Source organism: Anas platyrhynchos, chromosome Z, assembly GCF_047663525.1.
Source record: "Anas platyrhynchos isolate ZD024472 breed Pekin duck chromosome Z, IASCAAS_PekinDuck_T2T, whole genome shotgun sequence".
Classification (NCBI taxonomy): domain Eukaryota; kingdom Metazoa; phylum Chordata; class Aves; order Anseriformes; family Anatidae; genus Anas; species Anas platyrhynchos.
Window position 1 is genome coordinate 65,939,310 of NC_092621.1, and position 17,279 is coordinate 65,956,588.

The following is a 17,279-nucleotide window of genomic DNA, read 5'->3' on the forward strand; positions in this document are numbered from 1 at the left end:
CATATCTGGCCAGGCCTACAGGCAGACAAAAGAAATGAGAAACAGTCCTGTAACCTCTGTGTGCACTGGCATGGCCATATGAGGGTGGGGAAAGGGTGGGGGGAAGCAGCCATGCAGCTAAAAATCATATGAACATATGAAATTGCCCCTAGAAATTAGAGTCCCAGCTTACGAGCCTTTGGTGGGAGTTTGGGTACATGAACTGCACAAATGCCCAGGCAGTTCCTAAGTTTATGCAGCAACCTAGTTCTATAATGATGAAATCAAATTTAATTCTGAGATCCGTGGCCTTATCATTTGATGATTGCTAACTGTAAACATATAAGCAATGGAGAATATATCTTACATATGCACTGCTTTGAAGGTCTCCAACATTCTATAGACTTGATTTATTTGGAGTGTTTTCTGAATGCTAAAAAGCTTTGTAGTACTTACTTTAAATAAGAAGAAATGTGCCATCTAAATTTGATCTTCTAATGAGCAGCAAATAACAGATCACAGTAATGATCCTCGGTGCATTGCATTTCTCAAAATTAGTACTGCTGCCCTGTGAAGAATTATTTTATTCACCTCTCACTGCTGATGAAGAACCCGATCTGCAGGTACAAATAAGCTGTTTAGCTAAATGCTCTCAGTTGGAGTGCCAGCATGGCCTATATAAGCACATGGAAATGGGCTAATCCCAGCCAATTTAATAGGTTAGTGGGGACTAGAACTGTGAATCCTATGAAACCAATGTATTTAATTCCCTCCAAGTTTTGATTACATGGTATTAGAATTACTTCTTTTTAGAAGACATCTTTTACATGATACTCATTTTAGTCAGTATTCCAAAGTTCTTACAAATGAAAGTACCTTTCCCCAAAAACTAATCCTCTTTTCATGTGCTAGTTCATTAAAGAAACAAACACCCCACAACAAAACTTGTCCATCCCTGCTTCCCTGCCTTAAAAAAAAACTTAAGTCATCCATCCACAAACAAGCAAATATTTCCATATTTGCCCTGTACAACAGATTTTTCTATGACATTGTTGTGGTTAATTCTTTGTTCATTAAAGGAAATCCTTATTATAAGTAAGTTATCTCTACAGGGGTCACATCTACTATCACTGCCTACCACATAACTATGGTAGGTATACACAGTAAGTGTAAATAGCTATAGCTATCATATAACTATGATTACAATAAAGGTTAAAATTTTTCTCTCACAATATGTATTCTTCAAGAATATTCAAGTTCTCGTCTCAGGCATGGCTCCTCCTAATTCCCTATTGCTGTCTTTTTGAAGAATAATTATCAAAGTAAAATGCTATCTGTTGTTCTATATGTCAGATATGACAAAATTTAAAGACTAGGAGTATTTAAAAATGAAATGTTTACTTTTATTGGCAGAGCTACACAAAAGAACAACTCAGTAGCTGCAGTGCAGATATTAATTATTGTGTAATGATCAGGAAAGAGACTCTGGAAAAATGCTGCCAGATTTTGGATACAAGCATCCTATTTTTCTCTGCCACTGCTTTTGCGAGCTACTGGAAATACTCAAACTAAAAAGTGAATTGTGTCATGGATGACCCAAGAAAGCACGCGTTTGTTTTGTGAAAAGACGGGTGTTTTATCCCAGAGCCTAATTCAGTAGATTTATCTGCTACAATTACAGCGCTTTGATCACTCCAGAATAGGTGGTGTAGTGCGGGGTGTAGCTGTCCTTTTCCAATTCACTCTCCTTATCAGGATACATGTCTGTTGATTTGTGGGAAGCTGGCTGTTTTTCGTTCCTGACAAACTCCAGTGATTAAAATGTAGTGGCTTGCTCTTGTTCCCCTGATAAAGGTGACAGCTGCAGAGTTTCCAGTGTTAGTGGATATGGTCCATGCAGATTGCTTTTTAATGAAAGCAATATATTATCTTACCTAGAGACCCTGCAGCCTTACCTTGTTAATGTATTCTGGCTTGGCACCACATTCATCTATAAATTAGTTGTATTAAACATGCTTCTTACTATTTATCCAGTCTCTAAAGAGTTTTTTCTTTTTTTTTTCTTCTTTTTTTTTTCTTTTTTTTTCCCAGTTTGTAACTTTGCTTCACACCTCCACCAACAACATCATGTGTGAAATGAACAATGGTGTAGATTTCTCATAAAGTATCTAGTATTAAATAATATAGTCACAGACACCTCCACACTCGATGACTTGATAATCCTTCACATTTCGCCATTAAAATACACACTGAGGGATGTGGAATTAACAACACTTGATTATACAAGTCATATCTGCAAAGGTTTTCCCCTTCACTGTAACTTTACAATCAAAATGATATATGTAACAGAATCAAACAAAACAAAGATTAACCTAAACAGTCAAAGTTGCGTTTCATTTTTGTAGCCATGTCTCTTTTAAATTGTCTGAAATAAAGCAGATTGAAAATTCCTGTTGCATGGTATCCTTTAACAAAAGCGTGCAGGTCTCTGGAACACTCAAATGCCAAATTCATTATCACTATGAATGGTCTGTTCTTCAGATACAAGCAGTGCATTCCCTGTCAATAATTTACACTATTTCCACCAACCTTCATTTTGGACTAACTTTCAGAAAAGGACTGAAATATCATTTAGGGACCAACTTCTGTTTTTCTTTCACAAGAAGTATTTTTCTAGCAAAAGGAAAATATTTTAACTCAATAGATCTCATAAAAGATACATGAAAAAATGGAGGTTTAATTACTTTCCCATATTTTATTCCTAAACAATAATGAGAATTTAGTACTTTGGTATAGTTCAAAGGTGATTATTACATTATCTTTAAAAATCTCCCATATATAACAGAGTCAAAAAAAAAAAGAAAAAAAAAAAAAGTAAGAAGGAAAGAAAAAAAATAAACATTTCAATAATCTACAAATGTACATATGGGAGCTACTAACTACTGTGAAAATGTTTTATAGATCTTAATAATTAAATGTGATGTGTATTAATAATTAAATAATGTTATTTTCAGTGAAAGGTGTTCTGCATTTTGGACTTGAAATATTGGAATTTAACTCCCTTAGAGTGCCTGCGTGTCTCTGCTCCATTTGTATCTTTGTTAACAATGCCTGTACAGCAGGAGAGATAAATAAGGGATTAGTAATAGATTAAAGGAAAGCCTTTGGTTTATACACACTGTGAACGCTGCCTCTGTAGTTAATTTTTTGAATTTTTACATTTTGGCAGAAAGATAACAAAATACCATACCTGTTTCTTATTTCCTCCATCTAAATTAGAATCCTGCTTGTCTTATATCTTCCTTGGAAATGCTCTTTGGGTGCCTAGAAATAATAATAACAATAATAACAATAATAATAATAATAACAACAACAATAACAATAACAGTAACAATAACAGTAACAATAAAGTAAGAATACTCCTGGATTTTTCTGAGCAGCCTCTCTGATGCTAAAGAATTATGTTATTTCATTTTCCATCTTTCCATCTTTGCTTTGAAAATTTTGAAGTCACCCAGACCTGTGAGGTTTTCTTGTTCTGAGGAAATAGCTCATCTTCTGGCCAAATACCTTACACCCAGTGAGTGTGTAAAAGCAGAGATAAAGGCAGGGAAAAAAATAATAATGTAAAACTATAGTTGTGAGTAGGGACTGCACATGGGACATGGGGGCTGCTGGTCTCTTAACCCGGAAATACCAGTTCACAGCTAAGGTGGGAGCTGCACTTTCTCATGCTCCCTTTTCTCTGGCAAAGTTTGTCTCTAAAAATAGGTTCACTTTTTCTCCCCAACAAGTATGTGAAGTGCGTTAAAGGTATAAGCATACCTTATACTAACGTTGTACTAAATGGTCTGCATGCCCCTCAAAGCTCTTTGAAATCAGCAAACCGGCCCCAGCTTCCCAAGTTATTTCAGACTCATGTACTTGCTCCCTGTCAGGAGAGGTAATTTCATTTTTCCTTTATATTTCTTTTCTTTATATTAATGCAAATTCCCAATTACATCATGCTGACATATCTGTATGTTACACAGATCATATTTATACTAAATACTTGAGGTCATAATTAGAGACTGAAGGCTTCAGCTCATAAATTAATACAGTGGGTGAATTTTTGTCTTGTAGAGAAGCCAGTTTGATTTTTGCTGTTGCCAGGAACAGAACTGTGAAGTGAGAGGCACAAAACTGAACAGCACCAATTTGGCAGAGTGTTTATGCCTCTGTAAGAACGCAGGAAGGCTGCTTGCATGTACTGCATCCATCATCATACAAAAGCTGGGGACTCAGGATGATTATATGAGTGGCTATCTGTTTCAGCAGAAATAGGGAGAGTTCATAGTAAACCATATATTTCACAGATCTAAAGTATATTTTATTTTATTTTACTTTATTTCAGTAAGTGCTTTCTTTTAGTGTTTTTCCCAGATAAAAACCTAATTTAACAGTCATTAAAGACCTTTTAAAATTATGTATACCATGAAATGCTAAATCTGATAGCAATGTAGAAAGAGATCGATTGGAGTACTGCTCCCTCATCTCACTAGGAGATATTAAGAACCACGATAAAGATATTTTTCTACACTCAGCCTTTGTCATGTATTCACAGTTCCTTGACCACTCAGCATGTGTGCCATCCCCTTTTTCTTGCACCAGCCCAAAGTGTCCAAATCCCACAAAAATTTCCAAGTTCCCCCAGTCTGCATCTGCAGCCTGCTGGCAGGGAAATGTGACAGCCACACTGTCCCTGTGCTCAGTCCCAATACGGCTGGGAAGGTGAGGAGGAAATGTGGTGCACCAAAGACAGAGGATATGACTCCACCATCAGGAGAGAGAAGGGAAAAGTACAAAGGCTCAAAAGGAAAAAAGAAATTTTCATTTTGTGCTCATTAATCATGTAGACAACTGTACAGATCCACAAACATATGCAAGCAAACCCACAGAGTGCTGATTGCAGCATTTGTTCTTTACATATAACCAACCGTTGCTTTCTAAATTGGTTCCTCTGATATGTTTCTCCATAAATAATGCTTAAAACACACATTACATACACTCTATGGGTTGTTCTCCAGTGTCATTTTTTTGGGGGGTACATCACTGTTGCACAAAGATATTGTGATTGACAAAATAACACACTGATTTAAAACAAACAGAAATTCCATCTCATAAATCACGATAGAAAGTAAAAAGAGATTATCAAACAACTAAATAATGCAGCCCACAGCAAAACATGCCAGTAAATCATACAAACCAGGGTAAATTAGATAACACTGTCCATATACAATTACACTGTTTGGCTCCCATGACAGCCTTTAAATGTGACGTGTTATTTGACATGTATGCAATTAGGGCTTAAAATCAATTTTTTTCTATTCCATTTAAAATAAAAAATGTACTGTTTCCAAATCAAATGCTAACTTTTTAGTCAAGATGTACAAGAAGTAGTATCAGGTTAGCCGCACCTCAGCAGTGTAATGCAAGCCAGTAAGGGATGGTTTTCTGGGTTAATGTGGAGGACCAGGTCCCCAGGAATAATTATTACTGCATATTATTTATGCTCAAATATTATTCCTATTATTATTGTCAGAAGACTTCTTGTAAAACCAAGATCCAGCAAGAAGCAGCAGCACTAATGCACAATGATAGAGGTGACACAGTGAACATCAAGGCAGACTTGGATCTCCAGGTAGACGTGCACTATAACAGGGACCTAGCACCTCCAGCCCATGATCCCACGCAAATGTGGTGGGAGGGACGCCTCAGCACTGCGCTGAGCCATGAACAGGGAGGAGGCACAGTGCTGATGTGATGCTTCGAGGTGGTGAGAGCTGTGTAACTATTCTGCCCCTGCTCAGCCGGAAGCCAGGAGCAGCCGTGCATCCTTGCCCAGCTGATGGAAGCAGTGACTGCTTGTGGTGAAAGCTCACCGAAGGTCCATAGAAATGTGCTCAGTGCTGTAGCATCACTGGATGATAACTGCTAGCCCAAGCACCAGCCTTTTCATGCTTTTGGCTATCCATGTGCAGGCATGGACATCAGACGGCTCCAAGGCTCTCAGCTGGTGTTGGGGTTGCACAAGATCATGGAGGTGTGCAAGTACTGGCCTGATGTTTGGTCCCAGGCAAGCCCAGCTTGGTGTTACCTTGTGATGCCTTCGCAGAGCCATATATGCTGCTTAGCTGTAGAAATGATGGACTGCTTTTGTTTCAAATTCTCAAGTTGTTGCCCATTTTCCACACCTTTTGTACATGTTTCCTCCTGACTATTTAAAAACAACATGAAGGAAAATTATGTTCTCCTTTATGCATAAAAACTCTAAACCAGTATTAAAATTAGAGTATATAACTTAGTGCTTTTATCTCTTTATTCCCCCTCTCAGGCTGTCTTCCTGTTCAGACACTTAGAAAAAATAATATATATATATATATATATATAAATGGTGATGTACTTTACAATTTCTACACAAATTCTTTGTCAGATCATCATAAAAAATGCCCATTTGAGGACTCAAACGTTTCATTTTCTTCCTTAAGGTCCTCAGAGACAAGCTGTTGAGCACGAGCTTAACCTGGCTGCTATGGTAGAAGATAACAAAAAATGTTTTTACAAATAACATTTTACAAATACCCTTCTTCTTAACAGTAAGAAGAGGGGCAAGGAGAATCTCCATCCTTTACTGGATGCAGGGGGGAACATGACTACTGAAGATAAGGGAAAGGCTGAGGTTCATAACGTCTTCTTTACATCTGTCTTTACTAACCAGACCACTTAACCTCAGGGTACTCGGCCTCCCAACATGGAAGTCGTGGATGGGGAGAAGAAGAAACCCCCCACAGTTCAGGTGGAAACAGAGACCTGCTGCTCCATCTGGACAGTCACAAGTCCATGGTGCCAAATGGGATCCACCAGAAGGTGCTGAAGGAGTTGGTGTATGTGATTGCTGGGCTACTCTCCATCATCTGTCAGCAGCCATGGTCATCCAGAGAGATCCCAGATGACTGCAGACTTGCTAATGTGACACCCATCTATAAGAAGGGTTGTAGGGAGGACCTGGGGAACTACAGGCCTGTCAGAAAAGAGCAGTCAGGCATTGGAACAGGTTGCCAAGGAAGTGGTGGAGTCACTGTCTTTGGGAGTGTTCAAGGAAAGGCTGGATGTGGTGCTTAGGGACATGGTTTAGTGGGTGACAGTGGTGGTAGGGTGATGATTGGACCAGTTGATCTTGGAGGTCTTTTCCAACCTTAACGATTCAGTGATTCTGTATCTCGCTGAGATGGGCTGAGAACTGTCTGAATGGCCCAGAGGGCCAGAGGGTGGCATAAAGTCTAGTTGGAACCAGTAACAGTGTACCCAAGGGGTCCAGTACCGGCTCAAATCCTGTTTAACATCTCCATTAACAACCCGGACAATGAGACAGACTGCACCCTCAGCAACATTGCTGATGACACAAAACTAGGAGGTGTGGCTGATATGCCAGAGAGCTGTGCTGCCATCCAAAGTGACCTCGACAGGCTGGAGAAATGGACTGACAGGAACCTCACGCAGTTCATCAAGGGGACGTGCAGCATCCTGCACTTGGGGAGGAAAAACCAGTACAGGTGGAGGGGGAGCCAGCAGGAAAGCAGCTCTGCAGGAAAGGACCTGGCATCCTGGTGGATGTCAAGGTGAACATGAGACAGCAACATGCCCTTTCCCCAAGAAGGACAATGGTAACCTGGGCTGTATTAGGAGCAGAGTTGCCATCAGGCAGAGAGAAGTGATCCTGCCCCTCTACTCAACCCTGTTGAGGCTACACCAGAAGTGCTGGGTCCAGTTCTCGCCTCCCTAATATGCCAGGAGCATGGACATCCTGGGGAGAGCCCAGGGGAAGGACCATGGATACGATGAAGGGACTGGAGAATCTCTTCTGTGAGGAAAGGCTGAGAGCAGGGGCTGTTCAGCCTGGAGAAGAGAAGGCACAGGGTGGTCTTACCAATGTGTATAAATACCTGAAGGGAGGGCAAAGGATGGAGCCAGGCTCTTCTCAGGAGTGCCCAATGCCAGGACAAGAGGCACTGGACACAGGAGGCTCCCTCTGAACACCAGGAGTGCTGCTTTGCTGAGCAGGTGAGGAGCACTGGCACAGGCTGCCCAGAATTGTTTTTGAGCCTCCCTCCCTTGGGGACCTCCAAAATCTGCCTAGACACACCCTGCTCTTGGTGGCCCTGCTGGACCAGGGGTTAGAGCAGGTGCCTCTCAAGGTCCCTGCCAGCCTCAGCCCTTCTGTGATTCTAAAAAAGTGTATTTTTATTGTACTGTTCTTTTTCCTTCTGTTTCTGTCTTCTGCCTAAATTGTAGGCTGGTGCAGCATAGATTGGTTGTCTTTTATGCGGAGGTACATAGTTCTTGCTTAACAAACACTGTTGGAATAAATGTGAATCATAGGTCACAATTCTTCACTCTTACTCCTGTAGAGAACATGAACCCTCAGGAAACAGTATTTACTGAAACAAACCTCTCTGCAGTGATAGCTGCCGACACAGTTGCACTTTTTGAGGACAGGGTCTCACAAGCAGGTTCCATCATGAGCATTTCTGTGCACTACCCCATCACCATCCGTGCTGCGTCGTTGGCTCAGGCCCAGAGATAAGACAAAATCTGATGATGGGTGAGTGCTACATCAGTTCTTCACAATCTGTTCTTTAATCCTATATGTGACTCAAAACCGAAGCCTTCTTAGTCAAATCTCATTCCATACTTGTAATGAGTTCCATACAGTGCACTTGATACACTGGGAAAACAAGCTGCAAAATTCTCACTTTGCGGACTGTGGCTGCTGCCTCATGAGAGGTGCAAATGTGTGCTGCACACAGTTACTTCCACAGAAAGTCAAATAATACTGAGAGCATGCCATGCTTTGTGGCTGATTCTCCTGAAAATGAAGGTAACAATTTGCTCTGACCAGATTTCTCTTTTCTTTAGAAGCCTGCCCATGCCCAAAACACCCATGCCCACGCTGGTGCCTCAGCGAGGGGGGTGCAAACACCCGGACCTGCACTGGGTGGTGAGGGGGAAGAGCGTTTTCTCGTGTTGCCCCTTGCAGGAAAAGGGGTCTGGAGCAGGGAACAGCAAAAGACAGTGCTGCCCACCCTCCCTAGAGCAGCTGCTGGGCATTAATTAAATTCAGGCTCTCATTCCCCGCGTGGCAGCAGGGTCCTGGTTTCCCCCCTCCCCTCCGGCAGCGCCGGTGCCGCACGGCAGGGCAAGAGCCCCCTCTGCTGCTCTTCTACAGGAAACGAGTTTCCTGAGAAAAACAGGCTTTTTCGGCTGCCGCCGGAGCTCTTGGGCTTAGCTGTGTTTGTTTTTTTTTTTTTTTTTTTTTTTTTTTTTGGGGGGGGGGAACGTTAAAGCCCGGCATCCCTCCTGTAGGAGGGATGCCGAGAAGGTTTGGCCGCCCCTCTCCTCGAGGGGCGATGCGACCACCCTAAAAACACCGTGCCCGCTGCTGCCGGGCCATGCCACAGCTTCGTGTTCCCTCACAGGGGACAAGTGGCGATTTTCTGCCCCCGGCTTGCTGCTGCCAGTGGTGCCAGGACGGGTACAGTGGCAGGGCGCACTGTGTGTGGGCAGCCCCTCGCCCCAGCCTGTGTGGGCAAGCCCTAATTCATGCTGTTAGCGGGAAGCCAAGGTGCCATGCAGTCTGTACGCAATCAATTTTCACGTCTGGAGGCAGACAGAAGGGCAAAACTCAACAGCCATTGTCCCAGCCCTAGGGTGACAAATGACTGCAGCAGTTCTGCTTATGGAGGATCACTTAGAAGACCGGGTCACCTACTTCATGCATGAGCAGGGTCACCCATCTCCACCATCATCACTGTGCTCTTGCCCTTTGCAGGCAGCACAGGGAGAGAAAAGATATTTCATTTTGGCTGAGCTTGGCTCTCGTGTGCTAGTGTACCAAGTCACTCCAAGGTGATTCCTCTGGCAAGTGAAGGTGTGCTGATGAGTCCAGCAAACAGAAAAGGTCAAACCAGGAAACCCACCTTCTCCTCTGCCTCCCTGAACAAGTTTCAGTCCTGTCTCAGAGGGATTTTTTTATTTTATTTTATTTTTTTTTAAGTATTTTCTTTCCCGGTCATGAACAGTAAAAACAATCTGTTCTTACTGAGCTTCTTTGTCATTTTGTAATAGCTTTGGTTCTTTGTCTTGATGCACTTTGGTGCAAGTGACATATTTGGGTGGCACTTGTCCCAGAAATGGACTAAAATCAGACAGGCAAATGTTTCATCTATCTCCAGCAGAGGCCAGTGGATGTTTCAGATTAGGACGACTTCCCAAATCATGTCCCACACGCTGCCTGAAGCCCTGGGGGAGCCTACCCGTGGTGGCACCAGGTTCTCAGCTGGTCCCACCCCATTGCGCTGTGACGGCCTCCACTCTTTCATGGCCCTCTCTGCAGATGTGTTTCTTTTCCTGCAGTTCTGCTTCGCACTTTCCTTTCTGACACCGAGTTTTGTATTTGTCAGTGAATAAATAGACCCGGGATTGTAAAAATATTCTGCTTGGCAGCTGGGCTTGGCAGTTCCGATCAATTAGGACCATTAGTCATGATGGGATGGAGAAAATGTCCCAGGCCCGAGGCGTATAAATGTTCTCAGGGCCCAAAAATTCCCTTGGCAGCCCAAGCTCTGAGCAATTCAGTCTGCTTAAATTACTGTTTTTCAGTGTGCCTGCACTGGTCTGGTGTGGTTTGCCTCATACTTCTAGGGCGAGTGGGACCTCAGGAGAGGTTTCTGTGGTGCTGAGAAGGTGTTTATACACCTTGGGACCTGAGGATCAAAAAGGTGATCAGCAGGGACAGGAGAGAGGAGGGTCAGCTCTGCTGTGGGCACGAATGGGCAGCCTGATGTGTGATGGAGAGGCACCCTGACTGTGGTCATGGGCAGTCTTCATGACTGGAATGAAAGTGGCACTTTTAGCTCAACGTCACCTGCTCAGCTTCTGCAGTGATGTATGGCCCAGCTCAGTCAGGCCATGGACTGAAAACCCCATAGGAAACATGGCAACATGAAGAAATGTGGGTGGCAATCCATGAGAGCTCACCCATTCCCTCTGGCTAGTCACTGATCCCTAGCACTGGTTTGAGAGGCACTTGGTGTGCCGGTGCAACACACGGCAAATAAATATGAGCTGTTTTTCAAGACTCTGCTCACATCTACCTCACAAGTACATCACAACCAAGATGACCCATTGTTTACTCGCTTGCCTTTCACAGTCTTGGGCACAAGAAGAGGTGGTACCCACAGCTATCTGCCCACCCGCAGCTGGGCAGCACAAACCTGGCACCACCACCTCCTCTTAGTCCATCTCAGCTGCTGCGTGGTGTGCAGGGAGAGACCAGCACAGAAATAAATGCTTCACCCAGCAGCCATGGGTGCCTCAGTTTCACTTGGCAGCAGAGGCAGCCTGTGAAGCCCCGGCTTGGTTTCCCCCAGCTGGGCTGCCTGACCTGGCACCAGCTCTGGCACCAGCCTTCAGAAACAGCCCTGAGTGCAGCAGGCTGCGGCGGTGATTAAGGCAAGGACTGAACAGCTCAAAGTTGTCAGCTGGCTCCACGCAGGGTGTAGCTTTGAATTTAACACCTATAAGGGTCAACGAGAAAAAATAAGGCTTTCTTTGTCCCAGCTCTGCCTGCACCACTTGTGTGGGTGCCTGACCAGCACAGACTGTGCACTGTGCACGCAGGTCTGTCTGTGTTACAGACGGGTACTGAGATCAGATCTTTGCTAACAGACCTTAAAACACTCATTTGAGAAGACCACTCTGCTGGGGATGGTGCTCTGGACCGGCAGCTGCCTTACTGCTTTGCTGAATAAGTGGTTCAATGACATCTTGAAGCCAGGTTAGTGTCCAGCTAGGAGGACTGGCAGGCATGCCTGCATCCTGCTCTCTGCTCCATTTCTCCGTCTGGTCACTGCACAAAGCCCTTCTCCCCTTCCCAAGACAGATCCTAGAGTTCCCATGTCTTAGCAAGCCCAGGACCAAAATTTTATTCATGGGTCCAGGCAACTGTTTCTGATCACCTACCAGATTAATCTGAACGGGGTCCACCCTCCTGGTTGCTAACAGCAGGCTACCGAATAAGCATCTTCTGCTAAAATTCATAACAGATTTATTCACTGGAGTTAGGTGCTTTCCCAGCTCTGCTTCTTGCCCAAAAAGCATGCTTAAAATAAACATTTTTCCCTTTGTCATTGCGAGATATATTTGACCTACTCGTACTTCTTTCCCCCAACAAGGAATTCTACTTTGTGTTCCTGTACTGCGAGCATTTGCGTTCTTTGTTAGCTCCTGCTTCAGCTTCACTAACCCCTAGATTGCTTACTTCCCCAACAAATATATGGGTCTCATTTACCTTTTACGGTAACCAAAAATGAAATTATTGATTACCTGTTTCCTTCAGGACACATTGTTAAACTGCTTCACTTCCAAACCAGAGAAACTGCGCAGAGCAGAAAATCCCCCTGAAAATGTAAAAAGGTCAATGGTGCATTTGATGACATGAGCGCTTATGAAGCCACATAATTCATCATTTGTTACTACAGAACTCGTTCCTAGGGGGATTAGCATTTGCCAATAAATATACCATATGCTGGATTCTGTATGGAGATTTTTTAAGCTACCTTACTAAGTCATTAAGGATCTCCCATGACAACTATGACTAAAGTGGGCCAAGCCCACCAGGGTTCCCTAGACCAGTGAAGCATGTGGGTTAAAGGATGAAGTCATGTCTCACTCGTGTACCAATCCTTCAGCGAGACATTTACAATTAAATAGTTTGCTTGTGACTTGTCTGTTGGGAAGAACTATTACTCCTCTGTGAGGACATGGATTTAACCCTTCCTTCCCTCCAGAATTTGGGGAAAGGAGAAAGAGCACAGAGGAAGGTACAGAGGAGTTTGAGCAGCAACCAGTGGCTGTGGCGGCACAGGCTCCAACACGATCCATGCAGACCTAAGAGGGGTTATTAGCAGTTTGTATCAGAATGTATATTAGCTTTCAAATCAAAAGGCTAAATAAGGAAAGAAAGAAAGAAAAATAATTCTCTGAAGTTGGCCTCTCGTAGGAAGGGCTCGCGTGTTCCACCTTCACGCTGCCAGAGGTCTTTCCTCACTGAAGTTGCCTGAAAGTCTGGAGAAGAAACAGCCTCTCCAGCAGCAGGGAGCTGTGAGGCAGACACACGCACACCCCCAGCAGGCTACACCAACCTGCCGAGAAAATGTTTTTGCAGATGATGAAAAATCATTGAACTGCTTCTTCGGATCTCAGCTGTCTCCCTGACTCCCAAAGATCTCAGTGCCTCCGTCACTGCCGGCCAGCCTCTGCTGGTCAAAGCTCACAGCCTGCCCGAGCATATGCAGACACAAGCACCCTTGCAAAACTGCTTTTGATATAAAAACATTAAACATATGCACACTCAACACCCTGGGGGCTGAATGACAGCCTGAAGCCCATAGTTGGAAATGAGTTCCCTGAAGGAGTGGGGACCCTGGGGGCAGGTCTGCAGCAAGTGGGAAGTGCTGAGGGTCTCTGGAAATGAAAGGCATTACTTAATTGCAGAACACTGGGAAAAAATCCCAGTGTTGCTGAAAATTAATGACAAAATTCCCATGGACTTCATTTGAAGGAGTATTTGGCTCACATGACATAGTACAGATGGCTAAATTTCTTCAGGATGGATACAGTGTAAATGACTAAATAAGAGAGCAAAATAACAACAACAAAAAAAAGTAAAAGCAAGAGTAATGTATATTTTCTAAAGAAATCTTGGAATGGATGTTCAAAAGAGGTATAACATTAAGCTTTTGCCTTCTTCAGAAACTTTTTGTCCTCAGTTTAACTTCCTGTTTGCTCTAACGCAGAGATTTCCTAAAGTACATTAAGCTAACGTTGACACACAAACATCCAGCTCACATCATATTGAGATGAATACGTGAACTTCCTGCAAAAACACATACAGCTGCTTCTCCTTACCTGCTAAGTAGAATCCATGTAAAAAATAGCAGAAGCTTAGCTACATAAGAAATAATATTAGAAATAATTTTATTTCTTTTATTTTTATTAGAATCAGAAACAGAAAATTTATTAGAAATAATCTTAGAAAGTTGGAATCTGAGAGGAAATAAAGTAACAAAAGAATAGTATGTGCCTGCTGTGTAGGCTTATTCTTAAACATGAAAAACTTCCATGAAAGCCAAACCCAACCAATTAATAACCAGGTAATCCCGTTGGCTTGAACGATCCAGAAATGGCATTCACTTCAATGCTGCAAAATAAATGGTTCATAAAACCAGCATATGGAACACTTTTTCCAAGCTCAAACTAAAGGAGTTGCAATAGCCAAAATGAGTCAAAGCCAGAGCCATACACAAAGACACTTTTCTGAACAGAACAAAATTCCTGACTGAATGATTTTTGTTACCTTGGAGAACATCTGAGTGCCGTGAGAGCTGTCCTTCTCCCCTGTATTTTGAAGAACTCTTCATATCTCTGTGTTTGAATAGCTGAAAACTGTACTGCACCTGCTAATTTAAAGTGAGCGCAAAGCAGCCTTTTCCTCCCACAATCATGGGCAGGCACACGCGAGAAATGACAGACTTTCTGCATGTGTGTTGTAGCACAGAGCACTTGAGCCTCCACGTTATCTTGGCCATTAAGGGATGGTTCTGCTCTGAGAGATGTCAGAGTGGACTTGCAGTGAAAAACGGGGTCTGACAGCCCAGCTACTCGCAAATCAATAAGTTGCCAATTTTTCCTTTCCTATCAATAAGGTGTGATAGAAACCAGAGCAGAGACATTCAGCCAGCTAGGCAGTTAGCAAATCTCGCTTCCTGAGAGCAGAGGATGCTGATTAGCTTTGGTAGCTGTGAGAACCCATCTCGTCCAGGTAATTACGACACCTCTGAGATCTGCAGGTCTATTGCCTAGAGCAACACCATGATTTTTAGATTAATAATGCCAGATTATTATTATTATTTTTTTTTTCCTCCAGCAGTCATTGCCACTGTGGACCACTAAATCGTTATTTTGGCTGGTTATTTTGGCAGGGAAGGTTTGAGTTCATCATTCACAGGCAAGTCTCACAGCTGGGGAGGCGTCAGGCCCTGGAGGTGATCCCTGCTGTCTCCCCAGCTGCGCTGTAGCGCACACTAATTGCGAGAATCACGGTTATAAAAGGGAACATGCAGTCCTCTGTCCCCCAGAATTTATGTTATTATTAGATAAAAAGGTGTCGGGGCAACTACATATTAATGCAGACGTGCCTGTTTTTGTAGCAAGTTTCCCCCTGCCTTGAGGCAAGGTCCCCAGCATCGTGCCGTGCCCTGCTCGATCTCCGCCTGGCGGCTGCACGGCCCGGAGCATCCCCGGCCGCCGCCTGCAGCTGCAGTTTCGCTGCCACCTGCGCTCCACACGCGGGACACAGCTCGTTTGCAGCTTAAAAAACGCGTGGCCGAATGCAAACGGTGCCTGCCTTCTCGCCTGCAAGCATGACGTGCTGACAGCTCAGCCCCTGCAGTAACCATTTTGTCAGCAGGTTGCTGAGAGATGCTCCCATAACACCACAGTGACAGGAGCTGGAGACCATGTGAGAGCTATGCTCTGAATCCTGGACTTGGCTGCCCTGGAAGAGGCACGCAAAAAGTGCCTGGAAAGAGAAATGAATGCACTAAGGATAAGTGATAATTGGGTGCTCATACCACTGACATGATTTTGTGACTTCTGAGTTTTAAACGTAGTTTGAACTTAACTTTTAAAAAGCTTGTAAGTAAATTCTTTCAAAACTGATATTGAATCAAGACCTAAATATACCATCAGTAAAATTCTGGCTCCTAGGAAGGCTTTTATCTGAAATATTTCCTGTACAGCTCACCGGTGTCTTGCACAGCACACCTTCACAGCTTTGAAGGTGCCATCACTCTGAATGCGCAGCAGCTGACTGACACAAGCTTTGCTACACTATATATATAAAGAGCACAAAATGCCAGAGAACACCCATTAGTTTAACGGGTAACTGCCAAGTTGTGTCTTAGACCTATGCAACATGTTAAATTCTTTTGGTGTATACACATTTGTATATACATATGAAAGAATGCCCACCTTCCTACCAACCTATCCATCTGTGGGACAAGGATGGAGGAGCAAAAATCTCTCCCTGTCGGAAGTAGAGTTCCCCTGTTCCTGGATGCTTGTGCTCTCTCTGCTCCCAGAATAAATTTGTTCTGTTCCCGTGTCTGACTTACCTGCCCAAGAGATGGTGACTTCCAGCAGCTGCAAAAGGTGCTGTTACAGGAGAAGCATGAAGTGGTCTCCTGACAGCCCAGCACTTCTCTAAGAGAGAGCAACAGAGATCTCCAAGTACCACAGCTTCTTTGGTTTCAATCAACACCAAGCTCTCTCATCCTCAGTCTCTGCTGGATGTGGTCGGTCCGTATTTTAAAGCCTTTTCAAAGGAGATAACACATCTGTTGAGCACACACAACCACACAACTTCTCCCCTGAAAATCCTATGTTGAGGCAGAAATCTTTCCTTTCTTTCTATTGAAAAGGACTGGAAAGTGATGAATAACATCTCATTATAGAGGATTTTTTTTTCTCTCCCAAATTGTGGCAAATTTTTGCACCAGAAGAAATCAAATTCAAAGAAAGAGAATTACTTGTTTTCTAGTAGCAGACTTTTATAAATAAAACTCCAAAACAAATTGGAGCACACATAAACATTTGATCTCCATATGGATGTTCTGCCTATTTAACGTTGCCTGAAATATGTGCATCTTTGATGTTTGTTGTAAAAGTGTAATAAAATGAAAAGAAGGAGAGTGCTTTTTCCTTTTCTTTTTCTTTTTCTTTTTCTTTTTCTTTTTCTTTTTCTTTTTCTTTTTCTTTTTCTTTTTTTTTTCTTTTTCTTTTTCTTTCCCCCTACAGAATGAAAATGATTTGCTCCTTGTTTCTTCTACTGTGATGTCTGTTGCTGCATTTGCTCAGCTTTATGAGTTTTCTTTGTACATGTTGTCTTTTAAAGCTTTGACGTATACTTTATAGTATCTATCTTCACCACCATTACATTTATAAAGAAAGCACAGTTCTACTGAAAATGGTGAATTTTTCATCAGATAATTAGTGTTGCCCATAAATATGTTTGTCCGTCTCCTAACTACTTCAGAATACGGTGGGAAAATAGCTTCTGAGATGAAGCTTAGGAGGGGATGCCTGGGAAAATGCTAGACAAACACTTTCAAGAGATTGAGACTTCCGAGTGCCCTTTAGTT

At 43.1% G+C, this 17,279-nt stretch overlaps 1 long non-coding RNA gene across 1 annotated transcript in view; it reads right to left on the reverse strand.

Annotated features, from left to right (window-relative positions):
• Positions 1–16,385, reverse strand: part of LOC110351584 (uncharacterized) — a 31,746-nt gene extending 15,361 nt beyond the window's left edge. Inside the window, exons 1-3 of the long non-coding RNA XR_005261659.2 lie at positions 16,254–16,385; positions 12,403–12,476; positions 3,230–3,303 (exon numbers count right to left, since the gene is read on the reverse strand). This is a non-coding gene — a long non-coding RNA (uncharacterized lncRNA). The remainder of the gene's footprint in view (positions 1–3,229; positions 3,304–12,402; positions 12,477–16,253) is intronic.
• Between the last annotated feature and the right edge of the window lie 894 nt (positions 16,386–17,279).